Source organism: Heterocephalus glaber, unplaced genomic scaffold (assembly GCF_053883595.1).
Source record: "Heterocephalus glaber isolate CG9 unplaced genomic scaffold, H.glaber_assembly_v1.0 deba00001067, whole genome shotgun sequence".
Lineage (NCBI taxonomy): Eukaryota > Metazoa > Chordata > Mammalia > Rodentia > Bathyergidae > Heterocephalus > Heterocephalus glaber.
Window position 1 is genome coordinate 1,822,549 of NW_028258187.1, and position 27,421 is coordinate 1,849,969.

General features: G+C 52.2%; 1 long non-coding RNA gene across 1 annotated transcript; it reads right to left on the bottom strand.

The window, feature by feature from the left end:
* Positions 1-751: 751 nt before the first annotated feature.
* Positions 752-6,984, bottom strand: LOC110346185 (uncharacterized). The gene is made up of 2 exons (XR_002390075.2): positions 6,388-6,984; positions 752-4,968 (listed from the first exon to the last, which is right to left on the bottom strand). It is a non-coding gene; the product is annotated as an uncharacterized LOC110346185 (long non-coding RNA).
* Positions 6,985-27,421: the final 20,437 nt, after the last annotated feature.

Here is a 27,421-nt window from a genome sequence, read left to right on the forward strand (position 1 = left end):
AGTGTATGTTCAGCTCTTTTGTCTTTTTAAATTGAGTTATTTGTCATTTTGTTATTGAATTGTAGGAGATCTTTATATACTCTGGGTACAGGATTTTAATTAGAGAGATATATTATAAATATTTTTATTAGTCTAGGGCTACCCTTTCATTTATTAATGATATGCTTTAAAAGCAAACATTTTTGATGTTGGTAAAGTTTAATTTATCATTGTTTTATAGAGCATTTTTATATATCTTATTTAGGAAATCTTTGACTAACCTAAGAATACAAATATTTTCTTCTACAATTTGTGTAGTGATGACTTTATGTTGAGGTCTGTGATCTATTTTTGTATATTTTTAAGGCTCAAAGATTTCTATGCTGAATATTCAATTGTTAGAGAATCATTTGTTGTAAAAATTATCCATTTATCTCATTGTTAAAAATCCATCAGTCTTAGTGTTGGATTCCTTATTTATTTATTTATTTGGTACTGGGGTTCGAACTCGGGTCCTTGTGCTTCTGCAGCAGGCAGTGAAACCACTGAGCTAAATCCCCAGCCCAGTGTTGGATTCCTTTTGATTACATTGATTATTGTGTTGCCTGTAACAGAGAATTTCCGTCTTTTTTATTTCTAATCTATGTATTTTCATTTATTTTTCTTGCCCTATCATGCAGGCTAGGACCTCCTATTCAAAGCTGAGTGGATGGGGGAACAGGCATTCTTGGCTTGCTCCCACATTTAAGGAGGGAACATTGTTTTCCATCACCAAAACAGGTTTATTAACACAGAACAAATTGGTTACAAAATAATTATCACAATAAAGCTAACTGACATATCCAGCACCTCCCAGGGCCACACGTTTTTGTTTTTGTTTTGCAGTAGAACACTCACAATCTCTCCAGGAACATTTCGAACACAGAAGGCGTTTCCATTAACTCTGGTCCCCGAGTCCTTTCTAATGAGAACACAATGCCATCATGAGTCTCCACCCAAGACCTAACAAGTTCCACCTCCTCACTCCATCACTTGGGGGTTAGGGCTTCAGGGCAGACAGTTTAGGGGATGCAGCACTCGGTTCATAGCCTCTCAAGCCAGTGCGGTGAGAAGTGGCTTCCAGGCCGACACGGTCTGCCTGCCGGGCTGCCCCTGCGTCTGCACTTCTTTAGGAAGCTCAGGGACAGGTGCTGAGGCTGAAGTCTTTGTCCTGGAGTTATGAGTGTTGTTCTTCTTCCCGAGATCTTGTCAACCACAGCCTCCTTGAGCCAGAACCGATGCTGGCCCAGCTTCTGGGTAGGTTTGGAGAGGAGAGAAAGACTCCCATCGTGGGCCTGCTGTGCGGGCTGCTGCACACAGCTGGAATGTGCAGCCCTCCAGGGCGTGGTGCTGTGTGGGGCACCCTAAGGTTACGTGGCTCCTGGGGTGTCAGCGAGATGAAGGTGCCCTGCTGGGCTTTGGCAGGGCTCTGCGCCCCAGCATAGGCTGTGGGGTGAGGTCACAGGAGAACCCGTAGCAAAGGCAGCATATGTCTTGCTCACCAGGTAGACTTTCTTGTTTTGTTTTTTTTTTTGGTACCGGGATTGAACTCGGGTCCTTCCACTTGCAAGGCAGATGGTGGAACCACTGAGCTAAATCCCCGGCAGGTAGATTTTCTTGGGAGGTTGTTTCTCCTCTGGATAAACGGAGACCGAGGTCTGGGGGTACCACCACGCCCCGACTCGCCCATGCCTCTTTCGTCTGGACATTCTGCTTCTAGGCTGGGCATAGAGCCGTGCGCTCGGCCTCAGTGGCTTGGAGCTGAGGATCACAGAGCTTGCTTTCTGCTGGCAAGACAGGCAGGGATCAGAGAACAGGGATGAAAATATCACAATCCTGTTTCAATTAGCCAGTCAGCCTGGTCAACAGGAAAGATGCCTGCAGATTTTAATTGGTCTCAGGGGAGGAGAACAGAACGTTCCATGATGTCCTTGTTCACCCTGATATTGCATTATCTGGGCCACGGGGCAGCTGCTGTCTTTCCCTGGGGCTCAGGATGTCTGCTTAGGAATAAACTTCAAATTTGGTGTTAACCTTTTTACCACCATGCTACTTCAACACGGACATCCTTCAGTGGAGTTAGCTGCAGAGACGTGGAGTCTGTCCCATTTCTAAATAGGTCAACCTTATTCCTAGAGTACGAACCCCAGAGGACCTGGGCTTGAGGGAGGACCACTGTCTCCTGGCAGAGCATCAGAAATAGTGTGGCTGGAATCTGGGTCTGGCCCGGGGTTGCTTCCTTCTCTGTGGATGGGAGTGTGTCTCTGTCAGCACAGGAAAGCTGCACTCGCTCAGAGAGTGATTTAAGCCTAGAATCTCCGGCACCACCCTGACTTGCTGAGGGACGAGAGGCCTGGTGACCAAGTGACACGCTCCTGTTTCGGGCCTTCTCTCCCACACAGGTCCTGTGAAGTCCACAGGCCGCTTCGGTCAGGCCAGGCCGAACTTGGCTATGACAGCAAAGCCCAGCCCCACGCTTCCTTCTACTCTCCGCAGCGAGGACAGACTTGCTCTGTCTCCATCCTGAGTCCTGCTTTCTGAGTTCTTGGCCTCCAGCCGTGGCAGCAGGAGAGAGAGCAACCTCCTCCTGGCCTCTGGCGGGAAGTGCCACACAATACTTCAGTCACACGTGTGCCCAGGCCAGAACTAGTCATGTGGCCCATCAGAGACTCCGGGGAAGCTGGGAAAGGTCCAGGAGCTGTGAACTGGGGGGGCAGTGTAGATGCCAGAGGTGATGGGTGATGCTGCCCAGCCCCGGCAGGGATTCAAAATGGAGACACATCCGTTCAGCAAACTTACCAGGCACCGCCTACTGGAGATGCAAAGATAAATAAGACCCAGCAGCACAGCTGGAAGATGGGGTCAGAGAAAAGGCGCACACATGAATTATTGAGCAGCACATTGCAGGCTGCAGTTATTCATGCAATGTGTAGGAGGCAGAGGCAGGAGAGTCACCTCTACAAGAGTCAGTGAAGGTTCTTGGAATGAACTGGTCTGATGAGACCGAAGGGGCCTAGGAGTTCTTGGGTCTGTGCTGGGGCAAGGGGCTCCCCAGGCGAGAAAACAGCCGTGGGGTCCAACCCTTTGTTTTGAAGCCAAACTCGATGGGGAGGTGGCTTCAGTCCCCTGCACTGTGCCTGTGAGTTAGTGACAGTGGAAGCCTCTCACCCTCAGCAGCCCAATGACTGATTGAAATCAAAAGCCATAAAAGAGAACACAGATGGAGTAAAGGCTCTGTTCAGAGTACAGGCAAATCTCCCAGATCGCCCCTGCTGGGGAGGCTCAGGGAAATTTTGGGCGGCACATCTGCTACCACAGTCGCTACCCCTGGGAAAAGCTGCAGCCTTCCGGAAGAAGTTCCCTGTTATTCATTATTTACAATGTACCTTTTCTGCCTAAATAATTGGTATCTTTCCAGAAAGCGACAGGGGAGCCCCTAGATGGTACCACCTTCTCAGGTTTGTGTGTCTAGGGCTTGAAGCTGGACCTTTCAGAAAAGGTGACTTTTCATTTGCATATCTATCTTTCATTTGTATAACTTCTAAAAGATTGCCAAGTCCTTTCTGGTATCCACTAGGGGAGCCAATTCAAAAAATAAAGACCGGTATTGAGAAGGGTGTGGGGCAGTGGATATTCTCTTACTTTACCAGGAGAAAATGTAAACTGCTGCAGCCTCTTAGGAGGACATTTTGGCCGAGCCTATTTAACCAGCAAACAAGCTTCTAGGAACCCTAGGAACCTGTCCTCATGTTTGTACGCAGCCAAAGATAAGCGTGTGATTGGGTCCGCTGCAGTATTCCTTGCAAGAGTGGGGAGAACTCACTATGACACTGATGTCTGTGATGAATTATCTGGATGCTCAGCTGCTGAGTACGCATCTACTGAAAAATGAGCTAACCTGATGTCTCACGACAGGATGTTGATGATGAAGTGTGTGTGTGTGTGTGTGTGTAATTTGTATAAGCATAGGTATTGCATCTAGAGTATCAGTGGCTGGCTCTTAGGAGTAGATTTGGGAGTTTAGAAAAACTTTAAATGTGACTTTATATATTTCTTAATGCAGAGGCACAGTAGGCACCTGGCCTGTGTTAGAAGTGTGTATATCACCACCCAAGGCCAGGGGAAAAGCAAACAGCACCTGCAGGATTAGAGACATTCTGCCCGCTCTGGCCCCACCAGTAAGTAAAATCTTAAGTGGGTCCTGTATGTCTCTAACTCCTTACTACATGGCTTGGTGCCAGTCTTCACCACGGCTGTGTCCGTGTATGACCTTGCACGTGTGCTAGTCATTTATCCAGCACGAATAGCAACCTGCACATCTGTGTCTGTCCTCTGCACACATATGTGTTTTTATTTGGTGAGCCATCCTTCTAGGCCGGTCTTTCTCTGCCGCAGCTGTGAATTGGGATCCTGAGGGGAGTCTTACAGAATACTGGCGTGGCTTCTACCCCAGGCATCCTGATTCAGTGGTCCAGGGCGTAGGCAGGACACCAGGTGTTTAAGTTTCCCAGAGCATTCTACATACAACCATGGTTGAAGGCCACTCATAAAATTTACTCACATGCAAGACTCTTTGTAAGTGAATACTTGTGTTTTCTAAGCACCGTTGTCTCTAGGTCTTCTTTTTGCTACATTGGTTTTCAACTCATCTATAACAGTGGTGTATTATTTTATAATTACAGGTTCTCCTCTGTTTATGATGGGTCTCTCTCCTGATAAAGGCCATGGTGCGTTGAAAATATTCTCCATGGAAAATGCCCTCAATACACCAAGCCTTCCAAACTCCCAGCTCCGCCACTCAGTGGCATGAGAGTTCACCGGGTACTGCCCGCTGTGAGAAGGTCGCAATCCAAACTCCCAGGTACCAGCAGGGTCTCCTGATGCAGTAGGCTCTCACACCACTGGAAAGTCGAAAACTTGTGAATCACGCCATCTTGAGTTAGGGACTGTCTGTACAGAAATGAAATTTTAAAAAGTAGTCTCTATACCAAAAAAAGAAAGAAAAAGAAAAACAGGGACATGGAATGTGTTACTGCCCCGAGTTTGGAAAGTTCACGTCTTCTCGATGCTGTGGCACTGAGGGACTGGCTGTGTCCTCTCCGCCTCGTGGCATAGTGGTGAGCCCTCCCTGCTGGTCCTGGGCTCCACATGGTTCCCTCTGCGAGGCCGCTGGGGAGAATCAGGCCCAGCAGAGCCTTCCACCTGCTGCTCCGTAGGTGGGGAGGGAGAAACATCTGTGGCCATGTGCCACCTGCCTGCGACCCTCTCGTCCCTCCCGCCTCCCTCTTGGTCCTGATCCTGCTCAGCCTCCAGCTGCAATGCACTGCACTGCACTGCACTGCACCTCCCATGGGGGCGGCACTGGCCGCCTGTGGCTCCTGGGCCCACGGAAGGTGTCCAGGGTTCTTGAGAACAGAATTTTTGCCATTTTGTTTAAATTAATTTAAAATGTGTAGACCACACAGAACTGGGGGTGGGTGTCCTGGACAGGGCAGGTCAGGGCGATCTACAGAGGACACCACAGGCACCCTGAGAATCAGGACGTAGCAGGGAGAACACATTTGCTCCCCTTGTGTGAGGGGGATACTTTAAAAAATTGATGGAGAACCATGAAACTCAGCATAGAGTCAAACCTGTTCACCACAGCTCACACTCTAGCTGCACTTCAGTACCCAGCATGGTGGGCAGAGCGACAACTCTTGGGGTCCAAAAGGCCACATTTGCCCCCTGCTGGTCCCTCCTCATCCAGCCCCAGCCGCTGGTCTCCTTCACTTTTCCCACCGCAGGGCACAGCTGCAGGGCCTGGTCTGGCACCCTCTTCCCCTGCACTGTGCCCTCCTGTCTCCCTGTGTCGCGGCTGTGGATTCAGCTCTGAGTGAGACCCCATTCTGAGCAGCTGTGGTGGGGAAGGGTGGGGACCCAGGGCCCTGCAGGGAGATGCTAACCCGGGCAGTGTGTGCAAGGATGTCCTTGAGGGGTGACGCCTGTGAGAGAATGGCCCAGGAACACGGTGAGGCAGAGCCAGGCGTCAGGTGCAAATACCTGCACTGCCACTGTGAGAGCGGGAAGACGCCACACGGAGGAAGGTGGCTGTCACTGTCGACCCCTGCGAACAATTACAAGGGCAATGCTGGCCACCTCCGAGTCACCACGAGGCCCAGTGGATGGGAATTAGCCAAGGGAGCTAGGAGTGGAGCTAGGAGGTAGAGAGCGGAATAAAGGCCTAGGTTTCGCACCAGGTGCTCTCTAGTGTATTTCCACCTGGGCTGTAGTGACTCGCCAGCAGAGCCATTGAGACCTCCTGTCCCTGGGCATTTGAGACAGAACAAGCCCACAGCAAGGGCTGAGTAAGCACTGCCATGCACTTACCACTGTGGGGCTGGCACAAGGATCAGATCTCAGGGGGACGCCAGGGCTTGGGGGAGCTGATGCAGCTGTGGAGATGACAGCAGCTCTTGAGAACGGCGGAAGTCCCGGTGAGCAGCCTGCGCAGACCTGTCTGAACCACAGGAGGAGAGTCATCCTTGGCCAGGACTCATCCAGCGATCCCGTGGATCGTCCCCTGGGCAGCGGTAAGTAAGCAACAGCCCTGGAAATGGCAAAGACAAAACGAAGAGGAACGTGCAGTCAGTGAGAGGCACCAGGGAGGTGTGGGAGAGGAGGGAGAGGTGGTTCCGGGAGGCCCAGCCGGGCCTTCCGGGGTCTGGAGGCAGAGCTTCCCCTGTCACTCAGCCTCGGGATAAACCGGGTCACACATTCGGAGCTCCTGACTGACTCACTCGAGCTGCCCACCAGGCGTGGCCCAGGGCGCCCACTCCCCTCCCAGCCTGGCCACGGATGCCCTTATCAGGCAGAGCGGGGCTGCGCCGAGTCATCTCAGGATGAACGCCTGGTCACCGAGGGAGGTGTCCCCGGCTGCCCTGCTGGAGGGGGACCAAGTGAGTAACCCTCCTGGACCGTGGTGCTGGACGGGGCTGGCTGTGCCCGGCCAGGGCAGCATGGACGAGGGTGCTCATCTTCCTCGCAGGCCCACACCTGCCCGAGGGGCTCAGGTCCGGCCTGGACAGAGGCGCTCTGGACAGCAGGGAAGTGCCCGCCCGCCCCTTTCCATGGTCCGCTTGCCTTCCCAGCTCAGCACCCATGGGTGGTGTGGAGCTAATGCAGGCCCTGGGACGACTAATGGGAACATCTGGGTGTTTGCCTGGGGTTCAGAATTTCCCTTCAACTTGATCTCCCAGGTCATCCCTTCACGTCTCAGCTGTGTGTTTGAACCTCCTAAAACCTCATACCCTGTTTCTCTCGGGCTTTCTCCACTTCATCATGGTGACTTGAGGCCGGCGACACTCACTGATCTGGGAACCTTCACAACAACGGTTTTGGGTGGCTGCTAAGCTCACCCAGCAGCACAGTAGGGTGGGCGGCTGAGGGTGGGGCTCCCTTACCTGCTCAGGGCTGGCTGCCTCCAGCAACCTGGGAACTGGGGAATAGAGTCCTGGCAGTCGCCAAGGAAAAGTCCCGTCTGGTTGCTGATCTCGTACCAAGCGCAACGGGACTGGCCTGTGCTGAGCCCAAAGTCAACAAGCACAGGCAGGCGATGAAAGAGGGAAGAGAGGCTGTCCCTTCCGGCGTGTGAGGAGGGCACTGGAGATGATTCTGAAGGCAGTGTTCTCCCCAGACAAAGGAAGCAACGGGTGTTTATTGAGGGAACTAATCTCAAGCCATATGGGAAAGACTTGTCATCTATATAGCTCTTGTTGCCTCTGTTTCTTTGGAAAACTAATGTGCATATAGCAATTTATCTCCTGGACTAATTGCCAGTTAGGTAGATAATGAGTCTCCCTAATGAGGCGGGATATTGCAGCAAGATTATTTCTGCAGTGCGCCCCATTATGCTCTGGGAGGGTACCCAGATGTTTGCATTGTCTTGACTGAAGTAGTTGTCCTTGCCTTTTGTGGTCCAGAGTCCAAAGCAGAAGCCACCAGCCTTCCACAGGACCTCTTCAAGGAGGCTGGGACAGGAATGCCCAGCAGGTAAGGGTTCCCATGCAGAGAGCACCAAAGGTTAGAAGGGGCAGAGTCTCCATGCATGGAAGGAAAAGGGTTTTCTTGAAGGGGAGTTTCCGCAGGCTCCACAGCAGAGCGCCTGGCCCCGGTGCCCAGGCTGTCCGCTGAGACGGCTCTCAGGCACTGAGGAGGACACTGCTGCACAGACGTGCCCGTGGCCCGGGATGGCAGAGGAGGCAGAGCCACCACCTGCACGGCACAGCACGCAGGCCATCCCTGCTCGGTGTGGGCTGAAGGCTGAAGGCCCTTCCCAGAGGCCTGGACTGACTGGGAAAGGCCCCAAGGTCCAAGGGCCAGAGCAGCCCCCAAAAAACACAGCCCAGGAGAGGTCAGATTGGAAATTGACCTAAAGCAGAAGAGTTTGACTGTCCTGGGTGAGAGTCATAGAGCAACACGCACACCTGACATCTTTCCTCATCCTACGTTGCCTGCCACGTGGACTCTGGATCATGATGGCTGCTCAGCTGGTCCTTCAGGTTTCACGCTTTTTGGCGGGGGGGATTCTATTTCCAAATCCACTTCTCACTAGAAGGATTTATTACATTTACAGCTAAGCTTTATTCAAGCAAAGGTGAAGAGTCAAAGCTGGACGAGGAGGTTCCACACAGCGCACTGTCTGGAGCTGTCATCTGGGGCTCACAGGAATGCTTTTCTGCAGAAACAGATGACAGGGACACGGCAGATGAGTCTGCCCGGGAAGCTGTCTCAGCCTCTGTTGGCATCTTCTTCTCCGTGGTTAGCCATGGGAGCCAAAGCCCGACCCCAGCACGAGGCTGAGTCCATCTTGAGTCTTGGTGAATTTTCAGGACAAGCCTTGGTTGGCAGTGTGACCCCTGCTGCCGGCAGGGCTGGGCAGAGTCCACTGCGTGCTGCCCGGGATACACAATGGCCAGGCTTCCCGATGTGCCAGGCTAAGTGCTCCTAGGAGTTGCAAATTGAATGCAAGATACTTACAAAAGATGTAAACAGTTTCAACACCCTTAGGCATTCACAATTGTGATGTTGCTAGTTGTCTTTCTGTTTAGCATCAGGTTTTATAGGCAAAAACACACACACAGTGTAAAAGTGATTGCATTGCACTGTGTTAACCACAGAGAACAAGTTTCATGAGGCGTGTTGCCAACAGCAAACCTGTGGTGTTACTCGGAAGGGACCGTCCTGGCAGCTTAGCGCCGGCCCGAGAGCACACTCTCAGAACTGTCTCCTCTGTCCCCTCTCAGCATTCTGCAGTCAGAGCTCCCTCCCTGAGAGCTCCGCCTTGCCAGCGGGGACTACCTGAACCCCTAGACCCAGGAAGGCACACCTGTGGCATGCGTGCTGGAGCAGGCTGTTATCACTGAATGCTCTAGAAGGTTCGCTGTCGATGCCCGAGGCCGTGTTTTGCTCATTGTCAGGACCTTTACGTGCTCAATAAATTTGTTGCAAATGAATGCATGAGTAATTAAATGACTTTTTCTTGATTACCAACTTCAAACCCTCACCAGAGTCTCTTTTCTTGGCAGAATATCTTCTACGCATTACGGATCTTTGCTTTTCAGTGGTGGAAACTGTCAGTGTTATGCTAACAGTCTTCCGGTTGTCCTGCGTTACTTTGTTGAGATTTTCTTCCCAGGCAGTTTGCGGGTGATGAGAGAAGCTGGAGCTGCCTAGAGCACTAGGATGGGCTGGTTGCATCTTAGCCATCTGTTCTGCGGCCCAGAATCTGACCAGGTGGTCCCACGTGAGGCTCTGAGGCCCCCCACCCCAGGGCCCCACCCACATTTCTTCCTCACTGACCAGGATGGGGTGGGGGGGGCAGAGCTTTTGTTGCTTTCCTTCTCCCCCATCCTTTTCTCATTTTTTTTGACTTTGGCTTTTTACATTTTTTAGCTTCATAAAAATTTCCTTGCTTTGCTGCCCCCAAATTATGATTTTCATGGGAAACTCAGAGTGCTCCTCACTCTAGGGACCTATAGCATTGTGTGACATGTGACTGCTGTCCCCAAAGGGCTGTGACCCAGAGGGTCCCCAAAACACTTCTGAGTGGGCTGGAACCAGCGCCAGAAGCTGCACAGGATGACGTGCAGGGGCTTCCTGTCCTCACTCAAATTTCATTTTGAAGTAGCAAGATCTCTTTCAAAGTAGTTTCAAAATCAATTTTAAAAGTATTGTTTACAAGATTTGGAAACCAGCCAGCTCAGCAAATCATAAAGCTAAAACATAGAACAATCGTTTTCCATTCATTTGGCATGGGCGGGAGGTAGGTCAGTATACCAGTAGTCTGCGTGTCCCAAACTTGCTTGGCCACATTTCACAGGCTCTGACTCAAATTCACCGAAAGCACGTTGGCCCTGAGAGTACAATGCAGAAGATAGCAGTCTGGGTCCTTCGGTCCCATGTTAGCTTTTCCTTTTCAACTAAAGAGAAGGTACTTAAAGATCTCAAGGAGAAGATAGTTTCTTCTCTTTTGTGGCAAAAAGGAGAAGTGACAATAGAATCCATATTGACGCAAGGAAGTCCTTCTGTAAACACCTCATCCCTCCTCCCACCAATCCCATCCCAACACGACACATTCGAATCTCAACCAAGACAGCAAGGAGCATTTTTATCCAGGTAAAAATATTATATAAGCATATAGTATAAACTCATTACCTTATCCAACTTATAATATTTCCTCATTGAAGATTCCTTCAACGTAATGATCTCAGCAACTTAAGAAATCTGCATCCCGAGTTTCTAAGAACCAGAGTCACAAAGGCTCTTTTTGCCCATTGTAACATGCTCTGAATAAGTGGTGCAGATCACAGCAGGTTTGGTAGTAAAGCTGCCCAAGCCACCATGCCTTGGTCACTTGTGGAGAATGCACGTTGTGTCCGGCCTGAGCAGGGCAGGATAATAGTGTGGATGCCTGGGCTTTGAATCCCTCAGCCTGGGGTTTGGGTCCCAGGGTTACAGTTACTGACATCTCATGCTCACCAAGATTCTTAGCTTCTACAAGCTTCAGTTCTTTCTTCACAAAACAGGTTTGATAACAGTTACGCCTCCATTTAGGGTGAGAATTATGTTAAACAAGACATCCTGTCAGTATCTCAACCCGGTGCCGGGCTCCTAAGAAGCCATCTAATTGTTAGATGTTCTGAGAATGATGGCACGAGCTTCACAGGATGACAGAATGATTTCTACCTCTAAGATACCGCTTCTCTAGATGGGGAGTCGAAGCCAACATCCCCGAAATGTGGTGGGCACTGAAAGGTTACCCTGGCAACAGATAGTGAACTCTGGGACCCTGACTGTAGTGTTTACAGGGTTTGTTGGTGCAGGCTGCGTGCCCATGCAGACTGATACTGAAGCCCTTTCTTGCCTATTAAATACACAATTTAAATCATTACATCTACTATACATTAAATTAATTCAATTGATTTTAAATTACAAACTAAGTAAAAAACATTGAATGCCTTTTTATTCCAATTCATATAGTATTTCCAAATACTTGGACAGCTACCAAAGGAGTGAGGGCTATTCTTTCTTCTAGCATCTGAGGTCCATGCTGGTTAGGTGATGAGATCATTTCCAGGTTGGCGAGCTAAGGTGATGCCGCCGCACATGCTCCTGGGGTCTGGAGGTCGAGTGAGGTGGAGGGCCACAGCGCTGAGGCTGTGTGGACAGGGACAGCTGCGAGCCCGGAAGCCAGCCGGGACCGGTCTGCGTCCTGACTCTGCTCTTTCCTGAGTGCGTTTCAGTTGGGTGAGGGTTCAGGGCAGACGCTCTGCAAGCAAACGTCACCTCCCTGTCATCTCTGAGTAACAGAGCCCCTGCCCAGAGGGCCAGCTGAGACCCACTGGTGTCCCCAGCCCACCCCCACGTGGCAGGAGGTCACACCCTTGAGACAAATGTGGCACTGAAGTGTGGACCTAGTGAGTGCTGCGTGGCCCAGCTTGGACTCTGCTCTCACCAGGCCTCCTCTCTGGCTGTGGACTAGGACAATGGTACTCAGCACTGTCTCCAGGAAGAAATTTAGAACCAGAGGCTCCTGGGGCCAGAGGGCCGCTGAAGATCATCCAATCCAGGGGGATTTCTGGAACCTGAGGCCCTCCTGCTCCTCTCCCCAAGGCCTTGGTCAACCTTTCCTTAAACCCGCTGCTGGGGGCAGCTGAACCCCTCCAGATGCAGTGTTCCCCCGCAGGGCTCTCCTTGTGGACTTGTGTGCACTCTGCACTGAAAAGTCAGAGGAGGGCTCCACCCTGTTAACTTTGTCACCCAAGTCCGCACAGAGTCCAGCACATAGAAAGTGTTCCTCACAATAACAACGGTGACAGTCATAACGAACCTTTACTGAGTGCCTCATATTTGCCAAACCTACATTAATAACCTTCCCTCTGGTGACTCACTGAATTCCAAAAATAGCACTTTGCAGTCAGCATTGTTTTATCCCTGCTTTCGCAGAATAATAATTAAAAAGTAGACTCATTGCCTAAGATCACATAGCTGGTTAATGACAGAGATGGGGTTTGATGCAAGTTTGTATCTCAGCTTGGATTCTTGGTTGTCATTTTAGATGAATGAAAGCTACAAACGAATGGATGAGAAGAAACCAGTGCACCTGTGGCCTCTGCCACTGACTTCACTCTCCACGACAGCAGGTCATATCACTTTTTTACATGACACAAGCCACACTTACAGCAGTCTCGTCCTCTCTTTTCTTCCCCCTTTCAGGCTATACAGCATTCCTCACAGGGGGTTCAAACCCTTTCATCCCCTAACTGTAATACACGGATTCAACAAAGGAATTTCTTTAAACTATTAGCACATCACTGTTTGCCTGTTCTGGTTCGGAAACCCCTGACCTTCCTCCCTCTTAGTGGACCTCTTCCTGGTGGGCTTTTCTAGGGGTCCAAGCTTCTTCTAAGCAATGAGCTGGAGCTCGCATCAGAAAGTCAACTTTCAGCTCCCTGCTGATGATTTATCAGACCCCCATGCCCATGGCGCTGCTGGGGACACTGGGCCATTGGTGCTGCCCCGATGATACCCCGCACACAGCTGGCTCCTCACAGGTGCTGCAGTGATGACCTGATGTGCTCCGCATCACCTCACAGCCCTGCACCCTGGCTTGGTCCATCTGGACGATTCTCGGGGATGCTCTAATGTCCAGTAGGAGGGACCCTCTCAGCTCCCCCGTACTGTCCAGGGTGCTTGTCTCTGTGAGTCCTTTCCCACAGATGCTCAGAAGCACAATATCCTCACCTGGGCTACACGACTCACACAGGAGACACAGCTCACCCGAGACAGGTCGGGGGCAGGATGAGGTCGCTGATGCCTGCCCCTCCCCAGCTTATCTTGTACAACCCAGAGAGCTGTGTAGAAGACCCTGTGTACCTGGTCTGAATGACAGTTTCACAAAATGCATCATGAAGTACTTCCACTTTCTGAAAGAAAGGTTATTCTATCCACCCACCCATCCATCCACCCACCCATCTCTTCATCCACCCACCCATCCACCCAACCACCCACCCATCCATCCATACATCAATCCATCTATCCATCCATCTCACAGAGAGGTACTGAGCACCTGGCATGGACCTAATGATGCTATCTCGACTCCATGACACCACAGAAACATGCCACACCTACCCAAGGAGTGTACAGGTAAGAAAGGGCTACACTACACAGAACGCTGTTCTAAGCCTGGGGCAGAGTCGTTAGTTCAACCCTTACCACACCCCATTGGAGAGGGCCTGATTCAGCTAAGAGAGCTGAGGTGAGGAGTCAGGAAATCCACATCAGGTCGCAGCTGGATTCCATCCTGGCCGTCTGGCTGAGGGCCCTCACCTCTGTCCAGGAAGGTGTGGCGAAAGCTCACTGTGTGCTATGGATCGGCCCAGCTGCACTCGCCTGGAAAGTCACCATTTAGTCCTGGCGAAGGTCCAGTCGGTGGACACTGTTATGCTCATCTTCTTCTCTAGGAATCTCAGCAGCTTGCTCACGGCCCCGGCTATCCAAGTGGAGCAAGTGCTGGAAGCGAGGAGGTGTCAGGATGGGGAGAAAAACCCACTCTCTGTTCCTGTCTCCGTCGCCCTCAGCTCCCTGTGAGGTCCTGGCCCAGGGCTCAGTCCCTCTGTGGCCCCGGGGATAGCAGTGGCCAGCTCTGTGTCCTGGACCTCGAGGTCCCTGCTTGCTGTGCTTCTGGGAGGCCCTCTGGATCAGACACAGGGGGCTCTGCAGAGGCGCATTTCAGTGACAAGAGATGCCGATTCCTGACAAGGACTGACAATTACTGACAAAGTGCACTGGGGCCTGGAGGCCTGCTTCCTCCGCAGAGGGGCAGCACTGGGGCAGACTGGAGTGGAAAGGGGCATGCAGGAGTCTGCTGTGAGGTCCTGAGGATCAAGGGCTTGGGGCAGAGAGGAAACAATTTGCTCCCCGTCCTTTGGGCAGACAAATGCCTGGCCAGGAGCCCCGAGGGCCTCCTGTGGGCTTCGGGTGGGCTGCAGTGGCAGCGCTGCCTCTCGGGATTACCTGTGTGGCTGCACCCCAAGGCTGCGGCCTGAGGTGGGTCGCCCTCAAGTCAGTAAACAAAGCAGAAAGCATCCTTCTCTGTGTTCCCCTGATACTGCAGCTTGGTTGATTTTCCAAAAACAAATATACCCAAACTCCTAGCAAAGTCTGTACAAACTGTTATCTCAATTCTACAGACTCGCATGCGAAAGTCATGGTGTCTAAATGCTGACCAGATGTGTGACAAACTTACTTTAATGAACAGTCTGGTGACTCACCAAGCAATAATGCATGGGCTCTGCTGTTTTAAATTACCTTTCAATGCTTTGAAAAATCCATGTGTTGTTCTAGAAGAAAGACCACAGCCGGATGCCGGAATCTGAGTTTACGGTGAGGTTTTCAGGCAGAGCTTGGCTGTGCCTAGAGCCGCCACTCAGGGCTCCGGCAAAGCTGGATTCTTCGCCCTGATTCTGTGCGCATGTGTGGGGGGTCCCCTTGTGCCCTGGCACCAGTCTGGTCCGGTCCTCACCCCGCATACCTGCGCTCCAGCCTCTCCAAGCCCCTGGATGTGGCCGCCTGGGCCCCTTCCTGTCTTCCTGCCATCCTACTCCTTGCTCTCCCTTCTTCCTGATGGAGCCTCACACGCTGGACCAGATATTCTGTGGGAGCAGAGGGAGATTTAGCCTCTATCCCCAAAATGCTAACACAGAAGCAGAAAAGGGGGCACGAAACTATCCTGCTCAATGTCAGTGGTGTCGGCTCTGCTCTAGGAATGCACACAAGGGCCAGGAGGTGTGCTGAGCCCAGAGAGGCCTGTCCCACCCAGGGTGGGTGGTCATGGTAGGCTTCTTGGTGCAGTGGATATGAGTTGAGTCTCAGGAAAACTTGTAGGTCTTCTCAAGAGACAGAGGGCAGGAGAGGGTGTTCCAGCATCAGGGGCTGAGCATGAGGCAGCACCGTGCCCCCCGAAGGACTTGAAGCCAAGGAGGGGGAAGGTGGATGTCTTAGCCAGCGAGGACCAACACCCAATGCTCACAGTTTAAAGGGGAAGAGGTTTATTGTGGCTCACAGTTGGCAGTGGTTTCAGTCTGTATTCTGCTGGCTCCAAGGCAGGGCAGAGGGAATGGGGGAGGAAAAGCTGCTCAACTCATGGCAGACAGGAAGCAGAGAGTGAAGGAGGAGCCGGGGGAGATAACCCTTCCGGGTCATGCCCCCTGTGACCCCTCCTCTGACCAGGCCCCACCTCTTGACAGCCCATAGCTGTGAGGTCCCATGATTCAGTCACCTCCCGAACACGTGAGGCTTTGGGAGCCAGTTTAGACCTAAGCCATAGCAATGGGTCTAAAGAGTGAGGTAAGGCCTGCGTGGTGCAGGGTCCTGATGTTTGGGGAGCCTGTCACTCTGTCCACCCAGGAGTCTTTTCCTGGGCTTTGTTTAATTCCTAAAACATGGACGAGATGGAGGACCCCATGACATCCATTTCTGTATAGTCTCAAGTCCTGTGAATTAGGAGTGAAACATCTATATCTTCAGAGGCATTCAAAATCTCTTCGTGAAAACTGGGCATCTGTGAGGACATGGAACAGTATGCTCAGGTGGCTCCCATCCATGTCCTGGTGGTGGCTGTGGCCAGTGTCTCACAGCCCTGTTCTCAGAAGTCTGCATCTGACTGTCACTTTCTGAACTCAGCTGTACTGAAAGAGCTGCATGTAACTCAAACTCAGCAGCCCAAAGCAGGGCGAGTTTCTTGGTCCTGTTTGCTCCCGTGGTCCTGAATCCCAGGCAGTGTTCACTCCACCCTCCAGCAGCGCGATCCGTCTTAGAGCCTCTTTTCCTTCATTCCACACAACCAGTGGACAGTGCACCCTGCACTTCTACTGCAGGCCTGGCCTGCAGCTCGGTCTTCCCTGCATGCCACTTTTTCATGACAGCCTCTTCAGCTTATTAGGCCAGTATGATGCCAAGCTGCTTGTTTTCCCCAGTTTCTTCTCTCTTCTCGTCCACTCTCCACCATACAAACACTCCTGAGAAGCCAACGTGGCTGTGCCTTCCCTTTCTGAAGGGCCTCCCCCCTCCCCGGCCTCCTTACCTGTGGACAGGCCTCAGAATACTCAGAAGCAGGAAGGGAAACCAGCTTGTCCTCTTCCTCCACCCTGACTCCTCCGAGGAGGTGTCACGTGACTCCCTCCCACCAGGGCGCCTCGTCCCTGCCCAGGAAAAGAGGAGCTGTCTCACAATGGTAGGCCACATACCGGACAGATGTGCCATTTTCTTCTAGTTTCTTCCTTGAGCATAGAGCCACACTGAATTTCAAATCCCTGGAAACACCCCAGATTTCTGAATAACAGAAACAGTAAGTATAGGTGAATAAGCAGTAGCAAATGCCTAGAAAGGAGTAAAGCTCCCAGGCGCTCAGCTAGCAGCACGGGGTGGGGGTGGGGAATCCAGGCCTAGCCTATCCAGACTCCTGATTGACGGCTTAGGGGGTATGCAAAGCCAGCAGTGACTAATGCTCTCAAATATTACTCATTACTCACGTAGCATCATCACAGCAGGCACGCAGAGGCCCACACACCATTTGTTTGTTCTGCTATGTGAACCACAATTTAATGTCTGCCCAGCATGGTATCTCAGTAAAAGGACAATTAGCTTGCTGAGCTAAACTATATTTAAAGAGCAGTCGATTCTATGGATCCTTTGATCTTAATTTGCAGTGAAGCTCCAATTAAATCTGTGCTGTGTTTAATCGAGTTAAATTGCAGAGACTGTTGAGCTTGGAATGAATTTAAAATGACTGTGTCTGGAAGCAGAAGCCAGGTAGACTGGGATTTTCACCGATTCTGATTCAAGAAGGCTGTGGAGAGACCTGGAGTCACACAGGACGACTCCGTCACTCCCCGGAAGGCACACTGTGGTGTCCACCCAGTGCAGGCGTCCTGAAGGCTCCTGCGGGCCAGCGCGGTGCAGGTCTCCAAGGTTCACGGACCGTGGAGCTCGAGAGTGCTCGGCTGGAGGACACGAATGGGGTAGCAGTGGTGCTTTAGGCAACTCTGACCATAACAGCTGCAGGGTTAGGAGCGGACCAAGCTGCCTCCCTCCATATCTGTGTGGGGAGGGCACCCACCCATGCCTAACATGGGCTGACATCCAGCCAGTACCACGCAGGCCCAGCACCGTCTGGGCGGAGGTGCACACCCAAACTCACGCGGTCTGCAGGGCGGCCCGACACAGACCTGACTCACTCTGCGGACAGGAGCTGCCGGTGCAGAGGGCACTGCCATGCTGGAGGTCGCGAGGTGCCGCCCTGGGCACAGCCAATGCGTGAGCTGCCCGCTTCTCCTTCCCAAGTTCTGGTGATTAGAAAGCTCTTTCTCACTCAAGTTTGTCTGCCTCTGACTTCTCTCTACTTGGCACAGCTGCCTTCACCAGGGCCAAAGCAGAGAAGCCTGGGTTCCTGCCTGTGTCAGCCGTGCTGGCTGTGTGGACCGAGGCCTCGTCTTCCCTTGTGTGTTCTTACTCCATGCTGAGCGCCCCAGTGCCCAAGCCCGTGTGAGCTCCTGGTGGCTTGGTGTGGGCCCCACTTTTCCTGTGGGTGGCGGGTCTTCTGGTCACTTCCAGGGGGTCAGTCGGGAAGCAGCCTTACCCAGCATCCCCAGACCACCCCGCACACAAAGTGGGGTGCACAGAGCTGGTTTGTGTAAGGTTTCTTTGCTTCTTCTTATCCTACATGTCATAGCAAGATCCATAAACCCACGCTATTGTTTTAAGTGGGAGACACAAGCTAGCACGTCATGATTGATAAACTGCCAGAGAACCCTCAGTGATTTATGTTTCAATTTACCTAATGACCACAGCAAACCATGCGGTAGATACTGCTTTAATTTTTAGCCCGATGAGGAAACAGGCCTGGAGAAGTCAGGACCTGGTGCTGTGTCCAGTGCCCATCCACAGGGCCTGTCCGTGTGGGTGGGGACACAGGCAGGGAAATGGACACTCGGGAGCGCATGGGGCTGAGATCATACGGCGCCGTCCATCCTCACCTGGCCTTGCTTGTCTAAGCAGTGTCCTGCTGCACAGACCCACACACAAGTCAGCTTCTGCCGAGGCCCTTGGGGAGTGAGCCTGGGCCAGAGTGGACAGGCTGCCGGCCAGCCCCGTGCGGTGATGGACCCCAGATGCCTGCCCGGCCCCAGCCTCCTTGAATGCATCTCAGCGTACCAAAGCTGGCATTTTGCTGCTGAAAGATGTTTATATACAGAGTCTGCCAAACAATGTATGCACAGTTAGCGGCTCACCTTGCTAATCAGTCTGGAAGCTAAGGCCACCACTCTGAGCACCTCTTGTAACTGTAGAGGCCAAAGGTAACCAGCATTAGCCTCTTGGTGGCTCAATAAATTCAGTATTCAAATATTTATGCCAGTTTTTCTTTTCCTATGTCTGCATTTTTTTGGTGGACTCTGTATATACATAGTTTATACACATACACACACATATATATAGATATATAAATATATATTCAAGTTCTGATAAAAATACAGTGAATTTTAAATTTTTTAAAAAATGTATTACTATAAAATGTACATTAGTATTAGTCCTCATCACAATCCTCCCTCACTTTGAACACACTCATCACCTGGTTCTCGCCAGTTTCTGCAGCAGCTCTGGAGCGCTCTTTCCCGAGTGTCTTTAGTTGCACTGTTGTGGTTGCCCCAGAGTCCTGAGCTGAATTCAAAATGTTTTCCTTTCATGGTCATTTTGACTCTGGGGAAGAGCCAGAAGTCTCGCGGTGCCAGATCCGGTGAAGAAGGTGAACAAGGACTCCACATCGTGTTTTATGAGCCCGCCTTTCTGTTGGATGGTGCTTGGCAGAAGCCCTCACTGTATTTTTGATCATGGCTCATAGAGAACTCATGAAAGAGGGCTCCAGAGCTGCTTCAGAGGGGGAAGCATGGTGACTGACAGGATACATGAGTTTAAAATGAGGAGGGTATTTTGAGAGTGTTAATAGTGATTTTCTTACTTTTATTTTGGAGTTTAAACATTCATCCCTTAGATGGACAGTGTGCTTGTGTGTGTGCGCGTGCGTGTGTGTGTGCGTGTGTGTGTGTGTGCGTGCGTGTGTGTGGTCCTGCGGCTGCAGTCAGTGTCTAGACCGTCCCTGATGGTGGGGTTTTCAGGGGAAGGCATTCCCACAGAAGCAGGCAGCCCTGACCCTGCAGCCTGGAGGTGCAGGGCAGGAGGAGACTGGCACTGCAGGGATGCCTCTCAGGAACAGAGCTGAGCTTGTGGGGTGATGAGGAATGATGTTGGGGTCGGTTGGGTGTGGAGAAAGAGAAGGGAAGGGCACAGGCGTGCGGGGCCCTGGTCCAGAGTGGTAAATGCAAGTCTGGGCCCGAGAGCTCGCTCAGAACACCAGGCTGGAGCACATGGCAACACCCTGCCTCCCGTGCGTGGTCCTGGGGTGCTGCAGGGGCTCTGTGGGCCGTGCCGAGCCAGGGGCCCGAGCAGGGGCAGGAAGCCGGTCCTCGGAGACGCCAGGCCCACTGCAGCCTGGCGCTCATGGCTGTGCGGTGAACAACGCCACACAGCTTAGTTTCCACAGGGCACCAGGGCTTCACTTGGGGAAAGGGACAGAGGTGCCTGGTGTCCCCGTGTCAGCCCCAGCATGGCCTTGACCCCCGGGGACACTTGTCTTGCTGTTGTCCATTCTCTGCAGCACCCACTGTCTCTCACCCTGTCACTGGGATGTGACATCACACATACTCTAGGTCCACGAAGTGGACAAGGCCTCCTTCGGGGTAAGGGGGTTCTCAGCGCTGCCCCTGCTGCCGGCCCTGGGTTGCTGGTCTTGGCATTGGGTGGCTTCGGTGTCACAACAGCACATTTCCAGGTGACATGAGCACGTGTCTGTCACCCAGAGAGAGTTTGGCAGCCCTGCTGGGCAGGAGGGAAAGGATCCGCTGCCCTGCATGGCGATCCCAGGGCAAGGCAACTGCTTCATCTTGGGCCCAGGCTGCCAGCGGATGGGGGATCGGAGAGAGCTGGGATCCACCACCTGCATCCTGTGCCAGCTGCCCGACCTCCTGAGGCAGAACTGACCGGTTTTCACAATGTGGTGTGATGTCACGGGCAGGAGGGGCAGCTGGGCATCCAGGCCTGGGGCTCAAGGCAGCAGCATCGGAGCCAATGGAGCGTGTGGTCTGGAGGTTGACAGGACAGAACCCAAGAGTGCCGATGTGGTCTGGGGAAGGTGGCCGGGGCCAGGGCACAGTGACTCCCTGGTCACCACGCTCCCCGGAGGCACTCCCCGACCATCGCTGTGTCTGGGGCGGTCTGGGTGGGACCAAGCACACGCACAGATGCTGCGGCGCGAACTCGGCTGCCCCAGCCCTGTGTCACAGCCTCCTGAGAGCTTTGCCAGCTCGATTCTCCACCAGCCACATCCCTGCACAGGATGGGTGCTCCCGTGAGCTTCCAGGGCGGCCTCAGTGGGGCGGGCTACCTGCTGTGTGGGGCCAGCTGCAGGGCAGGCGCTCACCTGGGCCCACCTGTCCCATCTGCCTGTGGGAGGAGCCTGGACCCCAGCCCTCCACAGGGAGGTGGCCGTGTGGGCTTGCTGTTTGGCAGGAGCATCCTGGCTGTGGCCCGGGAGCCCTGGAAACGTCTCTTCAGAGTTGGCTGTTCTGCTAGAGAGTCGGCATCAGCTTTAACATGACGTAGGACCTCTGCTTCTGAGCAAAAGGGCAATCTGCTTTTGTCTTCTTTCCTTTTAGTTTTGCTAAAGCCAGATTTTCAGGCCCTCCCTTAGCCCTCTGGATGGGGCTGCTCTGCAGCGCATCGCGATCAGGGGTCTAAAATGCTTTTCTTCATTTTGGTCCCAACCTGAGAGTCACAGGGACCTGGATGTGACTCCAGGGACAGGAGTGGGGCTGTCTTTCCCAGGGCTGGGGTGACAGCTCCTCTCTGCCTCTGCAGTGATCCAGGCACTGGGAACGGTTGTACTTTAACAGGTGGGTTCCGTTCCCAGCCGGGGCAGCAGGGTGAGGTGTCCAGGTATTGGTGCTCTGCTCTCTTGTTTGCAAAGCAAGTTCTGAGCACTCGACAGGGGACCAGGACTCACCCTGGGCAGGGTTCCCTGAGGCTACGCAACAGAGAATACTGGAATCTGTAGGTTCCCCAAATGGAGAATTTATCAAGTACATTATATAGCCCATCCTTCAGTGTAATATTGTGCAACCTTAAAATTATGTTTGCAAAGAATTTTGCATAGATAAACTGCTTGCGTAGTAAATACTCATGGATTGATATTTGCTGAAAAAACAGTGTGTGACATTTTATCCGTACTATCTCAACTATTTAAAATATGCAAGGACATATAATGGAAACAGATTCGATGAAATAGTAACAGTGGTTTTTCTACGGTGTAGGAATTTTTAAATGTTTTAAGGTAATTTTTCTAGATTTTACAAAATTCCTGTGATGACTGTGTTAATAACTTCTATATTGAGTGCCCAAGGCTATTAGCATGTTTCACATGGATGTCATGGGAAGAGAACGAGATGACAGTCAGTGACGGCTCAGAGTTGGGCACACACAGCTGTTCTCACGGCGATTCCTCAGGCCAGCGGATAATCTGAAAGTCCTCAGCCGGAGGCCACCTCCAGGGCGGTGACACCCCCCCCACGCCTTCCGGGTCTCCTCGGGACAGCAGAGGCATCAGCTTTCCAACGTGGCGCTGAGCAGAGTGAAGCAGGCTGACCAGGCCGCCTGGGGTCCCTGGCTCGTGTCCTGGTGACCCACGTGGCTGGCTGGTGGGCGGCACCATGGCCCGGCCTGCACCCTCTGGGCCTGGCACGTCCACTGTCCTGCCTGCCTCTGGGCTCCCTGGACCCGGTGGACCGGGGACGAGTGTGGGGACTTCGGGTGATGGCATCTGGCCAGGTGTCAGCTCCAATCTCGCTTCCTCTTCTTTCGTGTCTCCCAAGGGACGTAATCCCAGCTGCCAAATATAAACTGCGTCTACTTAAAATACATGGCCTCTTTGGCCAGGGGATTTATTTTACTCCCAGGTGACATTACCAAAGTTTCTATTAATAAAGATAAGGCCAAGTGGCCGAGCATGGCCCTCCACCTCCCTCCAGGGGCACCAGGGCCTGAGGTGGTGGATGGGAGCTGTCCGGACCCTGAGAACTCCACGAGGGCCACCAGGGGCTGCACAGGCCTGCACAGTGCCCACAGAAAGGGGTCCTCAGAGGTGGGCTGAGCCAGGGGTTGGGAGTGACACCAGGAGCCAGGCCAGTCCCTGCTGTCCAGCATTGAGGTCACTGCCATGTCTGGTTCCTACCATCACTGATTACCGTCAGGTGATAGCAGGCAGGTGTCAACGGGAGCCCCCACTGCTGTGCAGTCCTGTGTGCTGTCGCACCTTGCTGCTCCCCAGGGGACACGCAGGCAAGAGCCTGACACTCATCCTCACTGACCTCTGCCTGGACCTCCAAGAACCTCTAAATAAACCCTGCTTACTCCAGCCCTAAGAAGAGCATTGAGCGCTCACTGGGGCCCTGTGCTTCGAGCACACAGGGTCAGCTCCACCACCACGCTGCTACACAGGGACAGCTGTCACGGCTGAGGGGCGAAGTGACCACTCCAAGGCCCCCTCTCCACGTGGCAGGTGAGAACTGCTGGACATGGATAAAAACAGTGTGTGACATTTTACCCATACTACCTCAACTATTTAAAATATTCATGGACGTGTAGTGGAAATAGATTCAATGAAATATTAACAGCGGTTTTTCTCTCGGAGGAGGAGGGAGATTCCCTTCTTGGAATCTCAGTGCACTCTGCCCATTTCCTTGGGACATTCTGATAACTGTCCAACCTCCCAGGGCAGAGGCGCAGCCTTCGGGGGATGCCACACTTCTCGGCCCAGGCTCACCTTTTGCGCCCAGAGTGAGCGGGACACAGATCTGTAGACTGGGAAGGGTACAGTGGCGTCTGAGCCATCCTGTAGGGAACTGTCCTCTTCGGGGCCTCTGCCACTGAGCAGGTTCTTCAGAAGGGGACTGGGGCTGTGTCATTGCTCCCAGCCTGAAGCTTATGCAGGCTGGAGGGGCTCGGTTCTATTGAGAGCTCAGGGCGGAAAGGGTGGCAGGTGTCGCTCCTGAGATGATGTGTGGCCACCACACAGCAGTCTAGTGAGCAGAGGGTGCCATGGAGAGACTGGCTGGCCCTGGGCATGAGGACCTCACAGAAAGGTGAACCCGAGTGTCCTGCAAGGCTTGGGCAGTGACCTGTCATCCAGCTCTGCTGTGCAGACAGAATGGGTCGGAGTTGGGGTTCCTGGTCCAGTAACCCACAGCGTGGAAGAAAGGCCGCAGTGGCTGGGGAATGTTGGTGCTGACTGAGCTTCCTGGACACTCCTGGGTGCCACAGCCCCTCCTTCTGCTCCCACTGGGGGCACCAGGGTGGTGTCATGATGCTAGGGTCCGAATGGCACTGTCCTCCCAAGCGTAGGAAAGAGGGTGCGCTGTATTGTTGAGGAATAATCAAGTCTGTCCATGTGCAGATGCGGTTTCTTTTCCTCCAAATGCTCCCCAGTGGGGAGTCTGCGGGGTTTGGCCCAGGATAGCAGGGCAGGCTGAGCCCTGAGCTATGGCAGAATGTGGCAGCTTCCGGGTTCCCCGTGTGGTGGGTAAGGCCAACTCTCATGGAGGGCGGAAGACAGGCTTTTGGAGAACAGAGAATGTGATGTTGTGAGGTTAAAGGAAGATATGAGGCCCGCTTAGAAACTGGTTCTTCTAGGAGAGAGCTCAGTGCGTGGCACAGCAGGTGAGGTCACTGGGGAAACAGTCTTACCGCAGCCCTGCTCAGGAGACTCTTCCTGCAGGCATACGGAAGTTAGTCAGAACTGGGGGAAATGTGAATTAAATATCTAAAAAGAAGCCACTTCCCCAAACTAGAAGACAATAATAAAAATGAGTCATCTAAAACCTCAAGAGGTGGGAGCTCTCTAGTGGCAGAAGTGGTGGAAGCTGCCTCGAGGGAATCTGATCCATTACAAATTTGGATCTTTTAGCATTTTAAACTATTCTGTGCTTAACATCTCCACCGAAACATAACCTACAGGAAAGGAATTTTTCTAACTGATCTAGCAAACCAGACTGGCAGTCCTCTCTGAGTACAGAGGTCACCTGGGGAGCTGGGGTCTGAAAGTATGGATGTTTGTCTTGGAGAGAGAGAGAGAGAGAGAGAGAGAGAGAGAGAGAGAGAGAGAGAGAGAGAGAGAAAGGGAGGGAGGCAGAGGGAGGGAGAGAGGACATTCATATAACTTATATTACAGTATGCTATCATAACCACTCTATTTTATTATTATTTATTGTTGTTACTGTCTTATTGGGCCTAATTGGTAAACTAAGCTTTATCCTGAGTGTAGCATGTTACATGCACATGCTGGGCACTATCTCTGGCTTCAGGTATTTCCTGGGGTCTTCGCATATATCCCCTGTGGATAAGCGAGGACCTCATCCCTGTTCTCCTACACAGTGCACAACAGTTGCTCAGGTGAACCCCACTTGCAGATAAGAAGCCTGACAGCAGCAAAGGAACTCATGGGAGGTGAGTGAGCCCACTGCAGAGGGAGAGGAGCTCCTGGCCCCTGCTGGTGGACAGGGACTGCCATACTCACCGCCGGCCCTCGAGGGCCAGCTGGGACAGAGGGACTGGTCACCTTCCCTACAGCAGGAAGAGTGAGCATAGCTCCGGTGGGAAGAAAGTAGATGTGTTTAGCATGGAAACAGAAGGAGGCCTCAGCTGGAGGAACTGCATCCCTGCTCCTTCCTATGTGGCAGCTCCGAGACCCGATGTGGATGCAGAGGACAGACAGCGGGCTAAAGGCCGGCACTGCATCGGGTTTTATTTTCATCCTCAAAATGTGTTAGCGCTAGTTTGGGGTAATAAATTAGAAAATAGAAGTCTTTTACAGCTCACCGCTTCTATTCTGAGGTCACTTTGGGGGCCTGTGCCTTCGGAGAGAGAGGGCAGGTGACCGGCGAGCTCTGTGGTTCCGAGTCTGGTGGACAATGACTACAAGCCGGATGGAAATTGAAAGGAAAGTTTGCATCAGCTTTCCAGAGCAATATTTTACCTGCCTCATTTCATATGATTATAGAGGAGTCCTTTTTTACAAGGAGAAAAATATGAGCGTGTTTCTCCCGAACCAGGAAAGGCAGAAAAATGAGACTCCTGGGAGCTGATTTCTCCACAGCGAAGCTGTTTAACTGATCTATCCGAACGCACGTTCCATGTTGGCGCATGCTGATCAGGAGGCGTTTTGAAGCAGACTAGGCCTGTATGGCAATGGATCAGGCCAAGAGGAGGGCATCCGAGAACTCCAGCTGCAAAGGCCCCTTGCAGAGAACTTGTGCTGGGCTGAAACAGGACAAACCCGGAGCTCCAGGGAGGACCCAGCCCCAGCAGGCTTCCAGAGGTGACAGCCTAGAGTCCCTCCTAGCTTTCCTCCCTGCCACATGGAACAAGGCATCCCACTGGAAGTGGCTTCTCCCTACCCCTATTCCTCGTCAAAATGTGTCCAGTGGGGGGATGGATGGAGTTGCCCCACACAGCGGCCTCTTTACCCCTCTAACTTCCTCTTGGCCACAAAGGTTTCTTTTCTTTTCTTTTTAAAAAAATGCAGCCACTTTATAGGGTGCCTAAAACTGAAAATGCTTCAGGAGGAGGGTTTGGATATATTGAATGAAAAAATATTTTTAATGTGTACACATACCACATCCTGATATTTCATTAGCTAATTTGCAAGTACAAATATCCAGCTGAAAACAGGAGTAATGCTCCAGCCAGCAGCTGGCACTGGGAGCAACTAGATCATCATGAAGGAGAGGCAGGGACAGAGAGGATGGGCTCTGTCAGGCTGGGCATGGGGTGCTACTTTCCCCCTTGATGTGTACAGCACAAAGACTGGCTGATTTGTGGGATTCATGGGTACCAGAATCCTCCATCTGCCTTACTGCACAGCTGGGGCGAGGGCAGGTGTTGTGATCATCAGTATTTATTGCTATAAAATGAGTGCACCCAGGAATAACTTTGCCTCCCTAGGAATTTAGCTGCGGAGCTTGGTAGCGCTGTGACCTCATATTAAATAGTCCAGGTGGCCATACATCCCTGTGCCCCACACCAGCTCCCCCTGTCTGGTATTTTCTATTTTCTACCACGACTCTTTGGTGATATTCTAAGCACCCGCATTGACACTGCAGAAGCAGACACCACACTGAATATGCCATTTGGTAAGTTCTGGAGTGATCACTCCCGGAGTCGCGTGGCCTCATTGAAATAATGAACTGTGACCAGCTGTGCCCCAGTATGTAATGGGAATTTAGTACGGAATCGTACATTTTACTTCCAAAGACAGTATATGCTGCTTTTGGGTCTAAAACTGACTTTAGATTGTCAGTTATTGAGAGACTAGAATCATGTATGCATCACACAAAACAAGTTTATAATAAAAGTATATGATTGGTGAATTATTTTACCTACTCACAAGACCCCATATTTTGACCATTATTTGTATGCAAATTCACTGCTTCGGGGTAGAAAAGGTGGAATTAGTATCATTAAATGGCACATTTATTTCTTCAACAAGTGTTTTTTAGCTGAACACTTACTATGTCCCCTGGGTGTACAGTGATGAGCGGGAAAGGGATTTTCTTTCCAAGAACATAACAGCTGTGGGCCAGAGACGGACAAATGCGACACAAGCTCTGTGGCAGAGGACGCGGTACAGGAGTGGAGCAGGTACAGGAGTGGAGCAGGTCCAGGGGGCTTGGTGGGGCAGCCAGGCGCTTGGCCTTGAAGG